Below are 18,978 nucleotides of genomic sequence, written 5' to 3'. Positions count from 1 at the left end.
ATGGCGGAGGAGGATAGTGGTGGTGCTGGATAGTGTCACCATATAATATTGTAAATGTTTTTTCTTTTTGTCCTCTTGTGAGCTTTGGTTTAGGCCAAAGGCTATTTCTTTGTGTAATTGGTGAAGGAGTAGAAGTATTATGGGATTTACCATAGTGTCCCAAAACGTAAGAGTGTTTAAAAGTAAAGTAAGAAGAGCTGCTATTTTTGAGTTTTTAGCTATGCAAAATGCATCTATTTTTTGTTTACAAGAATGTGGGGTAGTGGATGGTGTGAAAGGGGATGAATGGTCTTATGGAGCGTCTGTGTGGTCGGGGAGTGCATGTAATAAGAATGATGGTGTGGGTATTTTGGTTAAAGGAAGGGAGGTTGTTTTGAGTGATTATTTGGTTATTGAGGTGGGGAGATGTATCCTTGCTAATTTTGTATACAAGAATGTAAAGTTTTGTGTTATTAATGTTTATGCGCCAGTTGAAAAAAATGAGCGCAAAAATTTATTTGAAAAAATTAAGCTTTTTGTTCCAGGAAGAATACCTGTGGTAATTGTGGGTGATATGAACTGTGATGTGGGGAGAGTGAATGTGGATGTGTCTGGGAAAGCATTATTGGAGTTAGTGAATGATTTTGGGTTGTGTGATATGCAGCGCGTGTGTAACATGAATCCTTTGTTGAACACTTTCTTTTCTGAGAGTGGTAGGGTACAATCCAGATTGGATTATTGTTTTATTTCTAAAAATATGGTTTCTGTTAATTATAGGCAGGAAAACGTTCTTTTTTCAGATCATGTGTGTATGTTGTGTGAGTTGGATATAAAAGTTGATGGAGTGTTTGGGAGAGGATTGTGGAAGTTAAATGTTAAACTGTTAGAGAATGAAGATGTGAGAAAGGAGTATGAAAGGCGGTATGAAGAATGGTGTAAGCATAAAAATGAGTTTGGGAATGTTTGTGAGTGGTGGGACTGGGTGAAGAAACAAACAAAAATGTTCTTTAAAAATTTAGGATACAAGTATGCAGCAATTAAAAGAGAGAGTTTTGTTAAACTGAACGCGCGATTGAGCGTTTTGTATAAGTTAAGGGAAGGAGGAGTTGAGGTGGAGGAGGATATTTTAGAGGTAAAAAAGGAGATTAGTGAGTTTTTGTTGGAGAGAGGGAGAAGCATAGTGTTTAGGGCAAAGATTGATAAGATGGAGCAGGATGAGAAATGTTCTCGGTTTTTCTTTAAAAAAGTTTTTGGAAAGAAACAGAGTATGAGCGTGGTGTATGGAGCAGATGGAAGTGAGGTGAGTGGAGAGGATATGTGTGAAGAGGTGGCTAAGTTTTATGAGGATCTGTATGCAGTGAAACAGAGGGATGAATGTTTGGAGAATGATGTTTTGAGTGTGTTAGAGAGTAAGTTGAGTGAAGCAGAAAGAGAGAGAGTGATGGGTGAGGTGACTGGTGATGAGGTATGGAAGGTTATGTGTAGTATGGCTTTGAATAAGACGCCGGGGGAGGATGGCCTCCCAGTAGAATTTTATCGTGTGATGTGGGGTGTGATTGGTAAGGACTTTGTGGATGTATGTAAGTATATGTGGGGAAACATGGAGGTGGCTGAGAGTATGCGTGCAGGTATGGTTGTGTTAATTCCTAAGAAAGGGGATTTGAAAAGTCTGAGGAATTGGAGGCCAATAACGTTACTTAATTGTGATTATAAAATCTATGCAAAACTTATGGCTAATAGGATGCGTGATGTGATAGAGAGTGTGATTGGGGATGAGCAGTGTTGTGCGGTACCTGGGAGGCGGATTCATGAGTGTGTGTGTATGTTAAGAGATTGTCTATGGGATTGCATGGGTCGTAAGAAGAGTGTATTTTTGTTAAGTTTGGATTTTGAAAAGGCTTATGATAGGTTGTCGCATGGTTTTTTGTTCAGAGTGTTGTTAAAAATGGGTTTTCCGGCTGATTTTGTTGGGCGAGTGAGAAGTTTGTATGCGGGTGTTTATAGCTGTGTTTTAATGAATGGGTATGTGGGTAGGAAAGTGAATGTGTTTTCGGGTGTGCGACAGGGGTGTCCTTTGTCCCCTGTAGCATTTATTTGTGCAATTGAGCCATTGTTGTGTATGCTGAGGAAAGATAAGGTAATTCGTGGTGTGCAAGTGCCGGGAGGTGGAGGAAAAGAATGGAAGGTGAGTGGTTATATGGATGACGTGTGTGTATTATGTGATTCTGAATGTTCGGTGAGGCGGGTGAAGTTGTTAGTGTCTATTTTTTGTGGTGCATCTGCGTTTAAAGTGAATTGGGAAAAGAGTGAGTGTAAGGGTTTTGGAGGCGGAAGTTTAAGTAGGGATGTAGGTGTGAATGTAGTGAATGGACCTATTAAAGTTTTGGGTGTGAAGTTTTCAGAGAGTTTGGATGGGAAAGAAAGTTGGGATGATGCGAAAGGAAAAGTTGAGCAGAAGTTGAATTTTTGGAAATTGAGGAGTTTATCCTTTTTTGGGAAGATTTTAATTGTTAAGAGTGTGGTGTTGCCAATATTTTTATATATTGCGGTAGTATTTCCACCAGGATATATGTGTATGAGAAGCTTGAATAGAATTTTATTTGTTTTTTTGTGGAACTCGAAAATGGAGAGAGCTAGGAGAGAAATTTTGGTTAAAAGAGTGGAAAAAGGTGGTTTGGGTTTTCCAAATTTGGACGTGTTTTTTGGTGTGAATATCGTTGTGTTTGTTTTGAAAGTGATTAGGGCGGATGGAAAGTTTTCATCTATGTGTAGGTATTTATTTGGAGCGTATTTGTTTCGTTTAAAGTGGCAAGAAAGGGATTTGCGATGTCCGATTGCTTTTGAGGTGCCTGTATGGTATGTGTGGGTTTATAAGTTTTTGGTGAGGTATGAACTGTGTGATGCAGATGTGAGATTGCTGGAGAATAAGAAGGCTGTGTATAGGATGATTGAATGTAGAGAGGTAGAATGTGGAATAAATATGGTTAGGGGTGGTGATGTGCAGAAGGTTTGGAAGAAAGTGCGGATGAGTGGTATGACCAACAAACAGAGTGAAGTTGTGTGGCAGTCTTTACATGGAGTATTACCTGTGAGAGAGTTTCAGAGGAATAGAGGTTTGGTGAGGAGTGAAATGTGTCCAAGAAATGGCTGTGGTGGAAGGGAAAGTGTGTTGCATGTTTTTTGGAATTGCCAGTATGCTAGAGATGTGATTGGGAGAATGGGGCCTTTGTGTAAAGAATTGTGTGGTGTGAATTTGTTGTCCTTTGAGTTGTTTATGTTTGGTTTGGGAATATGTGATGGGACGAAGGAAAGAGTCTTGTGGTTGATGCTTGCATGTATAAAGGAAGTGTTATGGGATGTGAGGAATGTGTATGTGTTTAAAAGGAAGGAAATTGCTGTAAAGGATAGTGTGAAGGTGATTTTGGGGAAGATGTATGTGTGTTTCCTATGGGACAAAAAGAGGAGAGGGGAAGTGGATGCGGAGGGAATATGGAAAGTTAAAAAGTGGAGATATATTGTTAGTACCTCTTGATTTTTGTTATTGTTGTTTTGAAATATGAAATAAATATTTCCGATGATGATGGGGACAGCAAATTGCGTATTGGATTTGACGCAGCTGTTTTGATGGAATTTTCCTTTGTCTGGTTTCCATAGACTGTGGAATTTCCTCGTCTGAGGAGAAAAAAGAAAAAAAAAAAAAAAAAAAAAAATCTGTTCTTATCAGTTTAATATCTGATACGTCCCCTATCTGGGGACCATATATTAAATGGATTTTTAGAACAGGGAGATGGAAAAAGAGCTTGCTCTGTCCACTCCACGCATTGACCTGGTATTGCAGTATCTCCAGGACCGGTGCACCCCTTCTTTAATGCAGTTTCTAAAATCAGAAAGAATTGAATTCAATGTTTTTTGTTCATTTTGCTTGTTTGTCGGATTTGGGGATGGACTCTTTGGCTTTGCTTTTCTTCTCCTCATTGGATTTTTCATGTTCAAAGTTGCAGAAGCCAGATTACAAGCTCATTTTGGTTCAACTTCAGCAACTGTGCATTGCATTGCCATGTAATGTGATGCAATGCTATCTTTCTAGCTCTCCCTTTTTACTTCCTTTTGGATAAACAGACATATTAGGCAAGCATTTTGGAGCTTTCACCTAAATAACTACAGGTGGTGAGATAAGCTGCACAATATAATTGACCTTTCAGTATATTGTTGCACACACACCATCTATTTAGCAAATGCCCTTGTTATCAACAGCAGCCTTTTAAACTCACCTGAGCTAACAGGTATGTGCGCTGGTTACTCTGCTGCGCTTAAAATTTCTTTTTTGGTTTGCTACAATGCCTTTTCTGAAACGTTGTCTCCTTCTGCTGGAACACTGACTTCTTTCATTTAATGCCTGCAGACTATAAAAGAGAACCCAACCCAAAAAGTTTGGTTGATTAGTCTGTGGCATTCTGTTAAACTGTTGCTTATGGCGGTCTCTGTGAGCTTCTCAGCGACATTCAGCCAGCCAGGTATCCTGCCTGCAGTAGATGGAATGTGGCAATGGAACGCTGGCTGCGCGTGTCATAATAGGCTCTGAGCCTTTATATACCTGTGCACAGCAGCAGCCACCTTCAGTCTGCTGCTGGACAGCCAGCAGCAGCAGCAGCAGGAGAGGTATGTAATCAGGAGCCCTCCTGCTAAGGGTAGACAGCTGCTCGTTCCACCCCACCCCCCGCCTTAATTGGTTCTCCTCCCTTCCAACGGTGTTGAGGCGGGTGGGAACAGCAGGGGGTGAAGGTGCTGTGTTTAAAGAGGTGGAGTTATGCAGATCTAAAACGCGTGGATTGCAGCAGCAGCAAGCCGAAAAGTGCAGGCATGTGAGGGATCTAGAGGTTGACAACATGTCTTCTTAACGGGAGTCCAGGAGCTCATCTCCACAAATGGACTTTTCAGGATCCTTGGGTGGCTCCGTAGTTTGAAACCAATTCTGGTTATCGCTTCTCGGCCTTTTGGTTAAGATCAAGTGTAGTATCTGTTCTTATCAGTTTAATATCTGATACGTCCCCTATCTGGGGACCATATATTAAATGGATTTTTAGAACAGGGAGATGGAAAAAGAGCTTGCTCTGTCCACTCCACGCATTGACCTGGTATTGCAGTATCTCCAGGACCGGTGCACCCCTTCTTTAATGCAGTTTCTAAAATCAGAAAGAATTGAATTCAATGTTTTTTGTTCATTTTGCTTGTTTGTCGGATTTTGGGATGGACTCTTTGGCTTTGCTTTTCTTCTCCTCATTGGATTTTTCATGTTCAAAGTTGCAGAAGCCAGATTACAAGCTCATTTTGGTTCAACTTCAGCAACTGTGCATTGCATTGCCATGTAATGTGATGCAATGCTATCTTTCTAGCTCTCCCTTTTTACTTCCTTTTGGATAAACAGACATATTAGGCAAGCATTTTGGAGCTTTCACCTAAATAACTACAGGTGGTGAGATAAGCTGCACAATATAATTGACCTTTCAGTATATTGTTGCACACACACCATCTATTTAGCAAATGCCCTTGTTATCAACAGCAGCCTTTTAAACTCACCTGAGCTAACAGGTATGTGCGCTGGTTACTCTGCTGCGCTTAAAATTTCTTTTTTGGTTTGCTACAATGCCTTTTCTGAAACGTTGTCTCCTTCTGCTGGAACACTGACTTCTTTCATTTAATGCCTGCAGACTATAAAAGAGAACCCAACCCAAAAAGTTTGGTTGATTAGTCTGTGGCATTCTGTTAAACTGTTGCTTATGGCGGTCTCTGTGAGCTTCTCAGCGACATTCAGCCAGCCAGGTATCCTGCCTGCAGTAGATGGAATGTGGCAATGGAACGCTGGCTGCGCGTGTCATAATAGGCTCTGAGCCTTTATATACCTGTGCACAGCAGCAGCCACCTTCAGTCTGCTGCTGGACAGCCAGCAGCAGCAGCAGCAGGAGAGGTATGTAATCAGGAGCCCTCCTGCTAAGGGTAGACAGCTGCTCGTTCCACCCCACCCCCCGCCTTAATTGGTTCTCCTCCCTTCCAACGGTGTTGAGGCGGGTGGGAACAGCAGGGGGTGAAGGTGCTGTGTTTAAAGAGGTGGAGTTATGCAGATCTAAAACGCGTGGATTGCAGCAGCAGCAAGCCGAAAAGTGCAGGCATGTAAGGGATCTAGAGGTTGACAACATGTCTTCTTAACGGGAGTCCAGGAGCTCATCTCCACAAATGGACTTTTCAGGATCCTTGGGTGGCTCCGTAGTTTGAAACCAATTCTGGTTATCGCTTCTCGGCCTTTTGGCTCAGACCTAGTGTTTGGACAAGAGGTTCCTTGTGTACTAGCCCTCGGCCTTCCAGCATCGCCACTTCGGTGGCTTAAGCTGGATGCTGCTATAGGGGGAGAGTGAGGAGGAAACGAGAAGGCGATTCCTGAAGCGACCATGGGTGTCAAGCTTCGTTTTGCTGGGACCGGGGATCCCCGGGTCAAGAATGCTTTCCGTATCGACGTCTCTGAGGAGAAGAAGGACCATTTCTCGTTGTCATACCTGGTCAACGCCATTTTCTATGAAATCCTGAAGATCCAGAAGTCGGAGATCATCTGTTTGCAGGAGTTCAGAAGGGAGCATAGGTACGTCTTGGTGCTTTCTTCTATGGCGGCTTGCCAAAACCTTTTCAAAACTCTTCAAGTCCTTTCAGAGCACCCTCAGCTGGATGGACTTATCTTCACTGTACTCTACTCTAAGGGGGATATCCCGGTGGTAATATTCATGCACAACCCCTTTATCTCCCGGGATGATATCACTGCATTCCTGAGAAGACACTGCATTTTTGTGCAATTCTCCCATAAAATCTTAAATGGAGAAGGGCTGTGGACTGGGAAGTATAAATACTTTGTGAGGTTTGGGATAGACCCTCATGGTCCTGGAGGTATTCACTATCCTCCCCTGAACTTTACAATTGGAAGAGACTCTGGATATCTGTTTTTTCCCGAGGCGCCATTGTTCTGCAGGAGATGCAACATGTTCGGGCATATCCAGGATTTTTGCAAGCAATTGCCAAACTGTAGAAAGTGCAACAAGTACGGTCATCTGGCGAAGGATTGTTCCAACCCGGTGGTATGTGATGCCTGCGGGGAGGAAGGACATGTGATTCGGGATTGTAAGGCTAAAGTCAAGCCTAGGTCCTTCTCCGAAGTGACCAAAGGTAAGCCTACTGTCCCTGCTGTTACCCCACAGGTGACTACTGCAGAGATCAATGCTGAGACGGAGCCCCCTGAGGTTGAAGATCTGGTGGGTGAGGCCCAGAACCTGTTGGACCCTCCGGCCCCTGCTGGGCCAGGTATGGAGATCTCCGAGTTGGATGTGGACCTCCCTCATCAGTCCGAAATATGTGGTGAGGGTGACATGGATGTGTCTCTAGCTCGAACCCCTGCATTGTCCTGGGGTGCTACAGACGAAGAGGTGGCCAGGGATGGTGGCCAAGGAGACTTTACTTCTGGGAGGTCTTTTGATGATGATGATACTCCTGAACTGGCCAATAAAAAACCCAGACGAGAGTACTCACCTGCCAGCGGAGGGTGCGACAGTCCTGCAAGTGACCGCATTTACCCGCAGGATGTCTTCTCCCCTGATGCTCCTTACCTTGGCATCCCTGAGAGCATCAACACCTTTGGGGTGCTTTCCCAGTCTGATGATAATGGATGAGTATGGTGTGATCAACATTGAGTCATGTATTTCTTTTCATTAATTAATGTCTTGCCAATCTGGTTGGGATGTAGTGTCCCTAAATGTAAGGCAGATCAGATCTAAAATCAGAAGAACAACTGTTCTGGACTACCTGAAACATTTAGGTGCTGATGTTTTTTGCCTTCAGGAGTGTGGGATTCAGGATGCTCCTTGTGACAAAGACTGGCCTTACGGACAGCATATCTGGTCAAGGTCTAATCATAATAAAAATGATGGGGTGGGGATATTAGTTGGGAATAAAGAAATCTCTATTGATAGTTATATTGTGGTGGAGGTGGGCCGATGTTTAATTGCATTTTTGAGTTATAGAGGGTGGCGGGTCAGAATTATTAATTTATATTGCCCTACAGGGAAGGAAGAGCGGCTTGCTCTTCTTGAAAAATTAAGTTTTTTTCTTCCAGGGAAATCTCCCACTATTTTTGTTGGGGACGTTAATTGTGTCACAGAAGGAAAGTGTGACATAACAGGAAAGAAATTGTCCCATTTAATTTGTGATTTTTCCTTTTTAGATGCAGCAGTTGTTGTTCTTGGCATGCCACCACCGCCGACATACCATGCTGACCGTGGTGAGATTCATTCCAGAATTGATTTAATGTTATTTTCTAAAAATATGGTATGTTTGGATTTTTCTCAACAAAAGGTACCTTTTTCGGACCATGAATGTTTGAGAGGCGTGTTTTGTGCGAATGGTGACCAAGTGTATGGCGGTGGGGTATGGAAGTTGAATGCAAGGCTGTTAGAGGATGATGAGGTGATGAATGAGTTTAATGTAAAGTATGAAAGATGGAGAATGCGTAAGAAGGATTTTGTGTGTGTTCTTGACTGGTGGGACTGGGTGAAAGTGCAATTTAAAACTTTCTTCAAAAAGTGGGGCTATAGAAAAGCTGCCAGATATAGGAATAGGTTTAATGACCTTAATAGACGGATTGACTGGTTGAGAAAGTGTGTTGCAAGTGGTTTGGAGATGTCTGATCAACTTACTGAGGCTAAGAATGAATTGAAGCGTGTGTTGGATGAGAAAGGAAAGGAAATTATATATCGTACTAAAATTGAGCACCTGGAGAAAAATGAGAAGTGTACGAGGTTCTTTTTTAAAAAAATGAATGGTAGGAAGACTGATATGAATGAAGTTGTGAATGAAAGTGGAACCAACTGTATGGGTGAGGATGTGCTGAAAGAAGTGAATAGGTTTTATAGCAAGTTGTATGATGAGAAATGGATTGACTCTGGGCTTGTGTCATATGTTCTGAATGGTGAGGAGAAAAAACTTGATTCTGAGGAGCGTGATCTATTGTGTGAGGATGTAGTTCTGGATGAAGTGAAGAATGTGGTGTGGAGTGCTAAAAAGAGTAAGACTCCTGGGAAAGATGGTATACCTGTAGAGTTGTATGTGAAAGCATGGGAAGTTTTGGGAACAGATTTGACTGAGGTATGTAAGTATATGTGGGTGAATGGTAGGTTGTGTGAATCAATGAAAGAAGGAGTGGTTGTGCTTGTGTATAAAAAGGGTGAGAGGAAACGTTTGGAAAACTGGAGACCAATAACACTGCTGAATTCGGATTATAAGGTCTACAGTAAGTTACTGGCAAATCGTATGCGTGAAGTGATTGGTAGTGTTGTGGAGGAGGACCAAGTATGTGCAGTGCCTGGAAGAAGTATGAGTGATAACTTGTTATTGTTGAGAGATATGATTGGGGATTGCAAGGATAGAAAGCAGAAATGTATGACTTTAGCTATTGATTTTGAGAAGGCGTTTGACAGGGTTTCGCATGTGTTTTTGTTTAAAGTACTGGAAAGAATGGGGTTTCCTAGAGAATTTGTGAATTGTGTAAAATCATTGTATGATTGTGTGTCAAGTGAGTTCTTGGTTAATGGGTGGCTGTGTGACAAAGTGAAGATTAGGTCAGGAGTAAGGCAGGGGTGTCCTATGTCCCCCGTCTTATTTGTATGTGTAATAGAACCATTGTTATGTTTGATTAGACGGGATAAAATGATGAGAGGTTTGTTGGTGCCTGGTAGTGGTGGTAAGCATGTGAAAGTGTTAGGTTATATGGATGATGTTGTGGTTGTGAGTGAAAGTATGGCTTCTTTGAGTAGAATTAAATTGCTTTTGGATTTTTTTGTTGGTGCGTCTGGTTTTAGGGTAAATTGGAATAAATGTAGTTTTAAATGTTTTGGAGATAGTAGTATTCGTATGGATGGTGTAAAGTGTGAAGAGGGTGCAATCAAGATTTTGGGCGTATTATTTAATGATGACTTAAAAGGGAATGAAAGTTGGGAAGAGTGTGGTATGCGGGTTGAACGTAAATTGAATTTTTGGCGAATGAGAGAATTGACTCTGCGTGGTAAGGTGTTAATTATCAAAGCAGTGATTCTCCCTATCCTGCTTTATGTGGCGACTGTTTTTCCTTCTCCTTACAGGAAAATTAAGAGAATAGAGAAGTTGGTATTCACATTCCTGTGGTGTAGTAAGATGGAGAAGTTGAAGCGGGAGAGCCTTTTTAAGGCTTGTCAGCATGGTGGGCTGGCCTTTCCCAATATTGAAGTTTTTTTAGGCCTTAATTATATTAAGACTGTGGTTATTTTGCTGGGTAAAGGCAATAAAGGTGCTTTTATGGCTAATTATTCTGCTGGATGGATGTTGTATGGGTTATGCTGGAGGAAGAGAGATGCGAGTGTGCCTGTGGCCTTTAAGTGTCCTGTTTGGTATGAGGTGATTGAGAAATTTGTGAGAAAGCATGATTTGTTGAGTGTGGGAATGAATGATTTTAGAATGACCAAGAATGTGGTGAAAAGAATGAGTGCAAATGAGGTAGAGTGTAATATTGTTGGGCTGAGAGGGAATGAGGTTTCAGATGCATGGAAGAAGTTAGATACGTATGGGATGTCAAACAAACAGAAGGATGTGGTGTGGATGACTTTACATAATATTTTACCTGTGAGAGAAGTGCAGAAGAAAAGAGAGTTGATAAGAACAGATGTGTGTCCGAGAGTGGGATGTGGTGGTTGTGAGACTGTCAGGCATGTTATGTGGGATTGTGAGTACGCGTACAGTGTGTGGAAGTGTGTAGGTGGATTGTGTAAGGGTTTAGCAGGCGTGAATTTTGTGGATTGGCGTGTGGCGATGTTTGGAATTGGTGCGTGTAGTCGGTCTAAAGATAGAATTTTATGGTTGATAATGGCTTGTGTGATGGAGAGTTTGTGGGATGCAAGGAACCTTGGACTTTTCAAAAGGAAATCTTTATCAGTGAATGAATGTGTTAGACTTATTCTTTCAAGACTATACCTGATATATAAGTTGGACAGCAGAGGCGGTGGTGGCACAGATGCCGAAGGGATTTGGAAATTTAAAAAGTGGCATTACCTTATCAAATACCAGTGATTTTTTTCTTTGTGATTCCTTGAAGTTTCTGCATTTGTGTTATGTAAAGGATGTTCCCTTGTGATTATATTTCGTCTTATACTACTGCTAAATAAATAGAACCATGATGATGAGAAGTTTTAAGTAGCAAATTTTGGAGAAATTCATACTGTTTGCTAAAAAACTAAACTGAATGGTTTAAAAAAAAAAAAAAAAAAAAAAAAATCTGTTCTTATCAGTTTAATATCTGATACGTCCCCTATCTGGGGACCATATATTAAATGGATTTTTAGAACAGGGAGATGGAAAACGAGCTTGCTCTGTCCACTCCACGCATTGACCTGGTATTGCAGTATCTCCAGGACCGGTGCACCCCTTCTTTAATGCAGTTTCTAAAATCAGAAAGAATTGAATTCAATGTTTTTTGTTCATTTTGCTTGTTTGTCGGATTTGGGGATGGACTCTTTGGCTTTGCTTTTCTTCTCCTCATTGGATTTTTCATGTTCAAAGTTGCAGAAGCCAGATTACAAGCTCATTTTGGTTCAACTTCAGCAACTGTGCATTGCATTGCCATGTAATGTAATGTAATGCAATGCTATCTTTCTAGCTCTCCCTTTTTACTTCCTTTTGGATAAACAGACATATTAGGCAAGCATTTTGGAGCTTTCACCTAAATAACTACAGGTGGTGAGATAAGCTGCACAATATAATTGACCTTTCAGTATATTGTTGCACACACACCATCTATTTAGCAAATGCCCTTGTTATCAACAGCAGCCTTTTAAACTCACCTGAGCTAACAGGTATGTGCGCTGGTTACTCTGCTGCGCTTAAAATTTCTTTTTTGGTTTGCTACAATGCCTTTTCTGAAACGTTGTCTCCTTCTGCTGGAACACTGACTTCTTTCATTTAATGCCTGCAGACTATAAAAGAGAACCCAACCCAAAAAGTTTGGTTGATTAGTCTGTGGCATTCTGTTAAACTGTTGCTTATGGCGGTCTCTGTGAGCTTCTCAGCGACATTCAGCCAGCCAGGTATCCCGCCTGCAGTAGACGGAATGTGGCAATGGAACGCTGGCTGCGCGTGTCATAATAGGCTCTGAGCCTTTATATACCTGTGCACAGCAGCAGCCACCTTCAGTCTGCTGCTGGACAGCCAGCAGCAGCAGCAGCAGGAGAGGTATGTAATCAGGAGCCCTCCTGCTAAGGGTAGACAGCTGCTCGTTCCACCCCACCCCCCGCCTTAATTGGTTCTCCTCCCTTCCAACGGTGTTGAGGCGGGTGGGAACAGCAGGGGGTGAAGGTGCTGTGTTTAAAGAGGTGGAGTTATGCAGATCTAAAACGCGTGGATTGCAGCAGCAGCAAGCCGAAAAGTGCAGGCATGTAAGGGATCTAGAGGTTGACAACATGTCTTCTTAACGGGAGTCCAGGAGCTCATCTCCACAAATGGACTTTTCAGGATCCTTGGGTGGCTCCGTAGTTTGAAACCAATTCTGGTTATCGCTTCTCGGCCTTTTGGCTAAGATCAAGTGTAGTATCTGTTCTTATCAGTTTAATATCTGATACGTCCCCTATCTGGGGACCATATATTAAATGGATTTTTAGAACAGGGAGATGGAAAAAGAGCTTGCTCTGTCCACTCCACGCATTGACCTGGTATTGCAGTATCTCCAGGACCGGTGCACCCCTTCTTTAATGCAGTTTCTAAAATCAGAAAGAATTGAATTCAATGTTTTTTGTTCATTTTGCTTGTTTGTCGGACTTGGGGATGGACTCTTTGGCTTTGCTTTTCTTCTCCTCATTGGATTTTTCATGTTCAAAGTTGCAGAAGCCAGATTACAAGCTCATTTTGGTTCAACTTCAGCAACTGTGCATTGCATTGCCATGTAATGTGATGCAATGCTATCTTTCTAGCTCTCCCTTTTTACTTCCTTTTGGATAAACAGACATATTAGGCAAGCATTTTGGAGCTTTCACCTAAATAACTACAGGTGGTGAGATAAGCTGCACAATATAATTGACCTTTCAGTATATTGTTGCACACACACCATCTATTTAGCAAATGCCCTTGTTATCAACAGCAGCCTTTTAAACTCACCTGAGCTAACAGGTATGTGCGCTGGTTACTCTGCTGCGCTTAAAATTTCTTTTTTGGTTTGCTACAATGCCTTTTCTGAAACGTTGTCTCCTTCTGCTGGAACACTGACTTCTTTTATTTAATGCCTGCAGACTATAAAAGAGAACCCAACCCAAAAAGTTTGGTTGATTAGTCTGTGGCATTCTGTTAAACTGTTGCTTATGGCGGTCTCTGTGAGCTTCTCAGCGACATTCAGCCAGCCAGGTATCCTGCCTGCAGTAGATGGAATGTGGCAATGGAACGCTGGCTGCGCGTGTCATAATAGGCTCTGAGCCTTTATATACCTGTGCACAGCAGCAGCCACCTTCAGTCTGCTGCTGGACAGCCAGCAGCAGCAGCAGCAGGAGAGGTATGTAATCAGGAGCCCTCCTGCTAAGGGTAGACAGCTGCTCGTTCCACCCCACCCCCCGCCTTAATTGGTTCTCCTCCCTTCCAACGGTGTTGAGGCGGGTGGGAACAGCAGGGGGTGAAGGTGCTGTGTTTAAAGAGGTGGAGTTATGCAGATCTAAAACGCGTGGATTGCAGCAGCAGCAAGCCGAAAAGTGCAGGCATGTAAGGGATCTAGAGGTTGACAACATGTCTTCTTAACGGGAGTCCAGGAGCTCATCTCCACAAATGGACTTTTCAGGATCCTTGGGTGGCTCCGTAGTTTGAAACCAATTCTGGTTATCGCTTCTCGGCCTTTTGGCTAAGATCAAGTGTAGTATCTGTTCTTATCAGTTTAATATCTGATACGTCCCCTATCTGGGGACCATATATTAAATGGATTTTTAGAACAGGGAGATGGAAAAAGAGCTTGCTCTGTCCACTCCACGCATTGACCTGGTATTGCAGTATCTCCAGGACCGGTGCACCCCTTCTTTAATGCAGTTTCTAAAATCAGAAAGAATTGAATTCAATGTTTTTTGTTCATTTTGCTTGTTTGTCGGATTTGGGGATGGACTCTTTGGCTTTGCTTTTCTTCTCCTCATTGGATTTTTCATGTTCAAAGTTGCAGAAGCCAGATTACAAGCTCATTTTGGTTCAACTTCAGCAACTGTGCATTGCATTGCCATGTAATGTGATGCAATGCTATCTTTCTAGCTCTCCCTTTTTACTTCCTTTTGGATAAACAGACATATTAGGCAAGCATTTTGGAGCTTTCACCTAAATAACTACAGGTGGTGAGATAAGCTGCACAATATAATTGACCTTTCAGTATATTGTTGCACACACACCATCTATTTAGCAAATGCCCTTGTTATCAACAGCAGCCTTTTAAACTCACCTGAGCTAACAGGTATGTGCGCTGGTTACTCTGCTGCGCTTAAAATTTCTTTTTTGGTTTGCTACAATGCCTTTTCTGAAACGTTGTCTCCTTCTGCTGGAACACTGACTTCTTTCATTTAATGCCTGCAGACTATAAAAGAGAACCCAACCCAAAAAGTTTGGTTGATTAGTCTGTGGCATTCTGTTAAACTGTTGCTTATGGCGGTCTCTGTGAGCTTCTCAGCGACATTCAGCCAGCCAGGTATCCTGCCTGCAGTAGATGGAATGTGGCAATGGAACGCTGGCTGCGCGTGTCATAATAGGCTCTGAGCCTTTATATACCTGTGCACAGCAGCAGCCACCTTCAGTCTGCTGCTGGACAGCCAGCAGCAGCAGCAGCAGGAGAGGTATGTAATCAGGAGCCCTCCTGCTAAGGGTAGACAGCTGCTCGTTCCACCCCACCCCCCGCCTTAATTGGTTCTCCTCCCTTCCAACGGTGTTGAGGCGGGTGGGAACAGCAAGGGGTGAAGGTGCTGTGTTTAAAGAGGTGGAGTTATGCAGATCTAAAACGCGTGGATTGCAGCAGCAGCAAGCCGAAAAGTGCAGGCATGTAAGGGATCTAGAGGTTGACAACATGTCTTCTTAACGGGAGTCCAGGAGCTCATCTCCACAAATGGACTTTTCAGGATCCTTGGGTGGCTCCGTAGTTTGAAACCAATTCTGGTTATCGCTTCTCGGCCTTTTGGCTAAGATCAAGTGTAGTATCTGTTCTTATCAGTTTAATATCTGATACGTCCCCTATCTGGGGACCATATATTAAATGGATTTTTAGAACAGGGAGATGGAAAAAGAGCTTGCTCTGTCCACTCCACGCATTGACCTGGTATTGCAGTATCTCCAGGACCGGTGCACCCCTTCTTTAATGCAGTTTCTAAAATCAGAAAGCATTGAATTCAATGTTTTTTGTTCATTTTGCTTGTTTGTCGGATTTGGGGATGGACTCTTTGGCTTTGCTTTTCTTCTCCTCATTGGATTTTTCATGTTCAAAGTTGCAGAAGCCAGATTACAAGCTCATTTTGGTTCAACTTCAGCAACTGTGCATTGCATTGCCATGTAATGTGATGCAATGCTATCTTTCTAGCTCTCCCTTTTTACTTCCTTTTGGATAAACAGACATATTAGGCAAGCATTTTGGAGCTTTCACCTAAATAACTACAGGTGGTGAGATAAGCTGCACAATATAATTGACCTTTCAGTATATTGTTGCACACACACCATCTATTTAGCAAATGCCCTTGTTATCAACAGCAGCCTTTTAAACTCACCTGAGCTAACAGGTATGTGCGCTGGTTACTCTGCTGCGCTTAAAATTTCTTTTTTGGTTTGCTACAATGCCTTTTCTGAAACGTTGTCTCCTTCTGCTGGAACACTGACTTCTTTCATTTAATGCCTGCAGACTATAAAAGAGAACCCAACCCAAAAAGTTTGGTTGATTAGTCTGTGGCATTCTGTTAAACTGTTGCTTATGGCGGTCTCTGTGAGCTTCTCAGCGACATTCAGCCAGCCAGGTATCCTGCCTGCAGTAGATGGAATGTGGCAATGGAACGCTGGCTGCGCGTGTCATAATAGGCTCTGAGCCTTTATATACCTGTGCACAGCAGCAGCCACCTTCAGTCTGCTGCTGGACAGCCAGCAGCAGCAGCAGCAGGAGAGGTATGTAATCAGGAGCCCTCCTGCTAAGGGTAGACAGCTGCTCGTTCCACCCCACCCCCCGCCTTAATTGGTTCTCCTCCCTTCCAACGGTGTTGAGGCGGGTGGGAACAGCAGGGGGTGAAGGTGCTGTGTTTAAAGAGGTGGAGTTATGCAGATCTAAAACGCGTGGATTGCAGCAGCAGCAAGCCGAAAAGTGCAGGCATGTAAGGGATCTAGAGGTTGACAACATGTCTTCTTAACGGGAGTCCAGGAGCTCATCTCCACAAATGGACTTTTCAGGATCCTTGGGTGGCTCCGTAGTTTGAAACCAATTCTGGTTATCGCTTCTCGGCCTTTTGGCTAAGATCAAGTGTAGTATCTGTTCTTATCAGTTTAATATCTGATACGTCCCCTATCTGGGGACCATATATTAAATGGATTTTTAGAACAGGGAGATGGAAAAAGAGCTTGCTCTGTCCACTCCACGCATTGACCTGGTATTGCAGTATCTCCAGGACCGGTGCACCCCTTCTTTAATGCAGTTTCTAAAATCAGAAAGAATTGAATTCAATGTTTTTTGTTCATTTTGCTTGTTTGTCGGATTTGGGGATGGACTCTTTGGCTTTGCTTTTCTTCTCCTCATTGGATTTTTCATGTTCAAAGTTGCAGAAGCCAGATTACAAGCTCATTTTGGTTCAACTTCAGCAACTGTGCATTGCATTGCCATGTAATGTGATGCAATGCTATCTTTCTAGCTCTCCCTTTTTACTTCCTTTTGGATAAACAGACATATTAGGCAAGCATTTTGGAGCTTTCACCTAAATAACTACAGGTGGTGAGATAAGCTGCACAATATAATTGACCTTTCAGTATATTGTTGCACACACACCATCTATTTAGCAAATGCCCTTGTTATCAACAGCAGCCTTTTAAACTCACCTGAGCTAACAGGTATGTGCGCTGGTTACTCTGCTGCGCTTAAAATTTCTTTTTTGGTTTGCTACAATGCCTTTTCTGAAACGTTGTCTCCTTCTGCTGGAACACTGACTTCTTTCATTTAATGCCTGCAGACTATAAAAGAGAACCCAACCCAAAAAGTTTGGTTGATTAGTCTGTGGCATTCTGTTAAACTGTTGCTTATGGCGGTCTCTGTGAGCTTCTCAGCGACATTCAGCCAGCCAGGTATCCTGCCTGCAGTAGATGGAATGTGGCAATGGAACGCTGGCTGCGCGTGTCATAATAGGCTCTGAGCCTTTATATACCTGTGCACAGCAGCAGCCACCTTCAGTCTGCTGCTGGACAGCCAGCAGCAGCAGCAGCAGGAGAGGTATGTAATCAGGAGCCCTCCTGCTAAGGGTAGACAGCTGCTCGTTCCACCCCACCCCCCGCCTTAATTGGTTCTCCTCCCTTCCAACGGTGTTGAGGCGGGTGGGAACAGCAGGGGGTGAAGGTGCTGTGTTTAAAGAGGTGGAGTTATGCAGATCTAAAACGCGTGGATTGCAGCAGCAGCAAGCCGAAAAGTGCAGGCATGTAAGGGATCTAGAGGTTGACAACATGTCTTCTTAACGGGAGTCCAGGAGCTCATCTCCACAAATGGACTTTTCAGGATCCTTGGGTGGCTCCGTAGTTTGAAACCAATTCTGGTTATCGCTTCTCGGCCTTTTGGCTAAGATCAAGTGTAGTATCTGTTCTTATCAGTTTAATATCTGATACGTCCCCTATCTGGGGACCATATATTAAATGGATTTTTAGAACAGGGAGATGGAAAAAGAGCTTGCTCTGTCCACTCCACGCATTGACCTGGTATTGCAGTATCTCCAGGACCGGTGCACCCCTTCTTTAATGCAGTTTCTAAAATCAGAAAGAATTGAATTCAATGTTTTTTGTTCATTTTGCTTGTTTGTCGGATTTGGGGATGGACTCTTTGGCTTTGCTTTTCTTCTCCTCATTGGATTTTTCATGTTCAAAGTTGCAGAAGCCAGATTACAAGCTCATTTTGGTTCAACTTCAGCAACTGTGCATTGCATTGCCATGTAATGTGATGCAATGCTATCTTTCTAGCTCTCCCTTTTTACTTCCTTTTGGATAAACAGACATATTAGGCAAGCATTTTGGAGCTTTCACCTAAATAACTACAGGTGGTGAGATAAGCTGCACAATATAATTGACCTTTCAGTATATTGTTGCACACACACCATCTATTTAGCAAATGCCCTTGTTATCAACAGCAGCCTTTTAAACTCACCTGAGCTAACAGGTATGTGCGCTGGTTACTCTGCTGCGCTTAAAATTTCTTTTTTGGTTTGCTACAATGCCTTTTCTGAAACGTTGTCTCCTTCTGCTGGAACACTGACTTCTTTCATTTAATGCCTGCAGACTATAAAAGAGAACCCAACCCAAAAAGTTTGGTTGATTAGTCTGTGGCATTCTGTTAAACTGTTGCTTATGGCGGTCTCTGTGAGCTTCTCAGCGACATTCAGCCAGCCAGGTATCCTGCCTGCAGTAGATGGAATGTGGCAATGGAACGCTGGCTGCGCGTGTCATAATAGGCTCTGAGCCTTTATATACCTGTGCACAGCAGCAGCCACCTTCAGTCTGCTGCTGGACAGCCAGCAGCAGCAGCAGCAGGAGAGGTATGTAATCAGGAGCCCTCCTGCTAAGGGTAGACAGCTGCTCGTTCCACCCCACCCCCCGCCTTAATTGGTTCTCCTCCCTTCCAACGGTGTTGAGGCGGGTGGGAACAGCAGGGGGTGAAGGTGCTGTGTTTAAAGAGGTGGAGTTATGCAGATCTAAAACGCGTGGATTGCAGCAGCA

The 18,978-nt window shown here is 43.1% G+C and overlaps 6 non-coding genes and 2 pseudogenes across 6 annotated transcripts; all 8 read left to right on the top strand.

Moving 5' to 3' along the window:
* The first annotated feature begins 3,641 nt into the window (after positions 1 to 3,641).
* LOC141196368 (U2 spliceosomal RNA) lies at positions 3,642 to 3,842 on the top strand (annotated as a pseudogene).
* Positions 3,843 to 4,957: 1,115 nt separating this feature from the next.
* LOC141196046 (U2 spliceosomal RNA) lies at positions 4,958 to 5,148 on the top strand. The gene has a single exon (XR_012268614.1). It is a non-coding gene; the product is annotated as a U2 spliceosomal RNA (small nuclear RNA).
* Positions 5,149 to 11,254: 6,106 nt separating this feature from the next.
* LOC141196399 (U2 spliceosomal RNA) lies at positions 11,255 to 11,466 on the top strand (annotated as a pseudogene).
* Positions 11,467 to 12,586: 1,120 nt separating this feature from the next.
* On the top strand, positions 12,587 to 12,777 carry LOC141195178 (U2 spliceosomal RNA). The gene has a single exon (XR_012267782.1). It is a non-coding gene; the product is annotated as a U2 spliceosomal RNA (small nuclear RNA).
* A 1,115-nt stretch (positions 12,778 to 13,892) lies between these two features.
* On the top strand, positions 13,893 to 14,083 carry LOC141195177 (U2 spliceosomal RNA). The gene has a single exon (XR_012267781.1). It is a non-coding gene; the product is annotated as a U2 spliceosomal RNA (small nuclear RNA).
* A 1,115-nt stretch (positions 14,084 to 15,198) lies between these two features.
* On the top strand, positions 15,199 to 15,389 carry LOC141195176 (U2 spliceosomal RNA). The gene has a single exon (XR_012267780.1). It is a non-coding gene; the product is annotated as a U2 spliceosomal RNA (small nuclear RNA).
* Positions 15,390 to 16,504: 1,115 nt separating this feature from the next.
* LOC141195175 (U2 spliceosomal RNA) lies at positions 16,505 to 16,695 on the top strand. The gene has a single exon (XR_012267779.1). It is a non-coding gene; the product is annotated as a U2 spliceosomal RNA (small nuclear RNA).
* A 1,115-nt stretch (positions 16,696 to 17,810) lies between these two features.
* LOC141195174 (U2 spliceosomal RNA) lies at positions 17,811 to 18,001 on the top strand. The gene has a single exon (XR_012267778.1). It is a non-coding gene; the product is annotated as a U2 spliceosomal RNA (small nuclear RNA).
* Positions 18,002 to 18,978: the final 977 nt, after the last annotated feature.

Source organism: Phyllobates terribilis, unplaced genomic scaffold (genome assembly GCF_046119375.1).
Source record: "Phyllobates terribilis strain yellow unplaced genomic scaffold, ASM4611937v1 Scaffold_74__1_contigs__length_7073193, whole genome shotgun sequence".
In the NCBI taxonomy this organism is placed as follows: Eukaryota; Metazoa; Chordata; class Amphibia; order Anura; family Dendrobatidae; genus Phyllobates; species Phyllobates terribilis.
The sequence above is the reverse complement of the archived record's forward strand: the minus strand, read 5'-3'. Positions and strand labels throughout refer to the sequence as shown.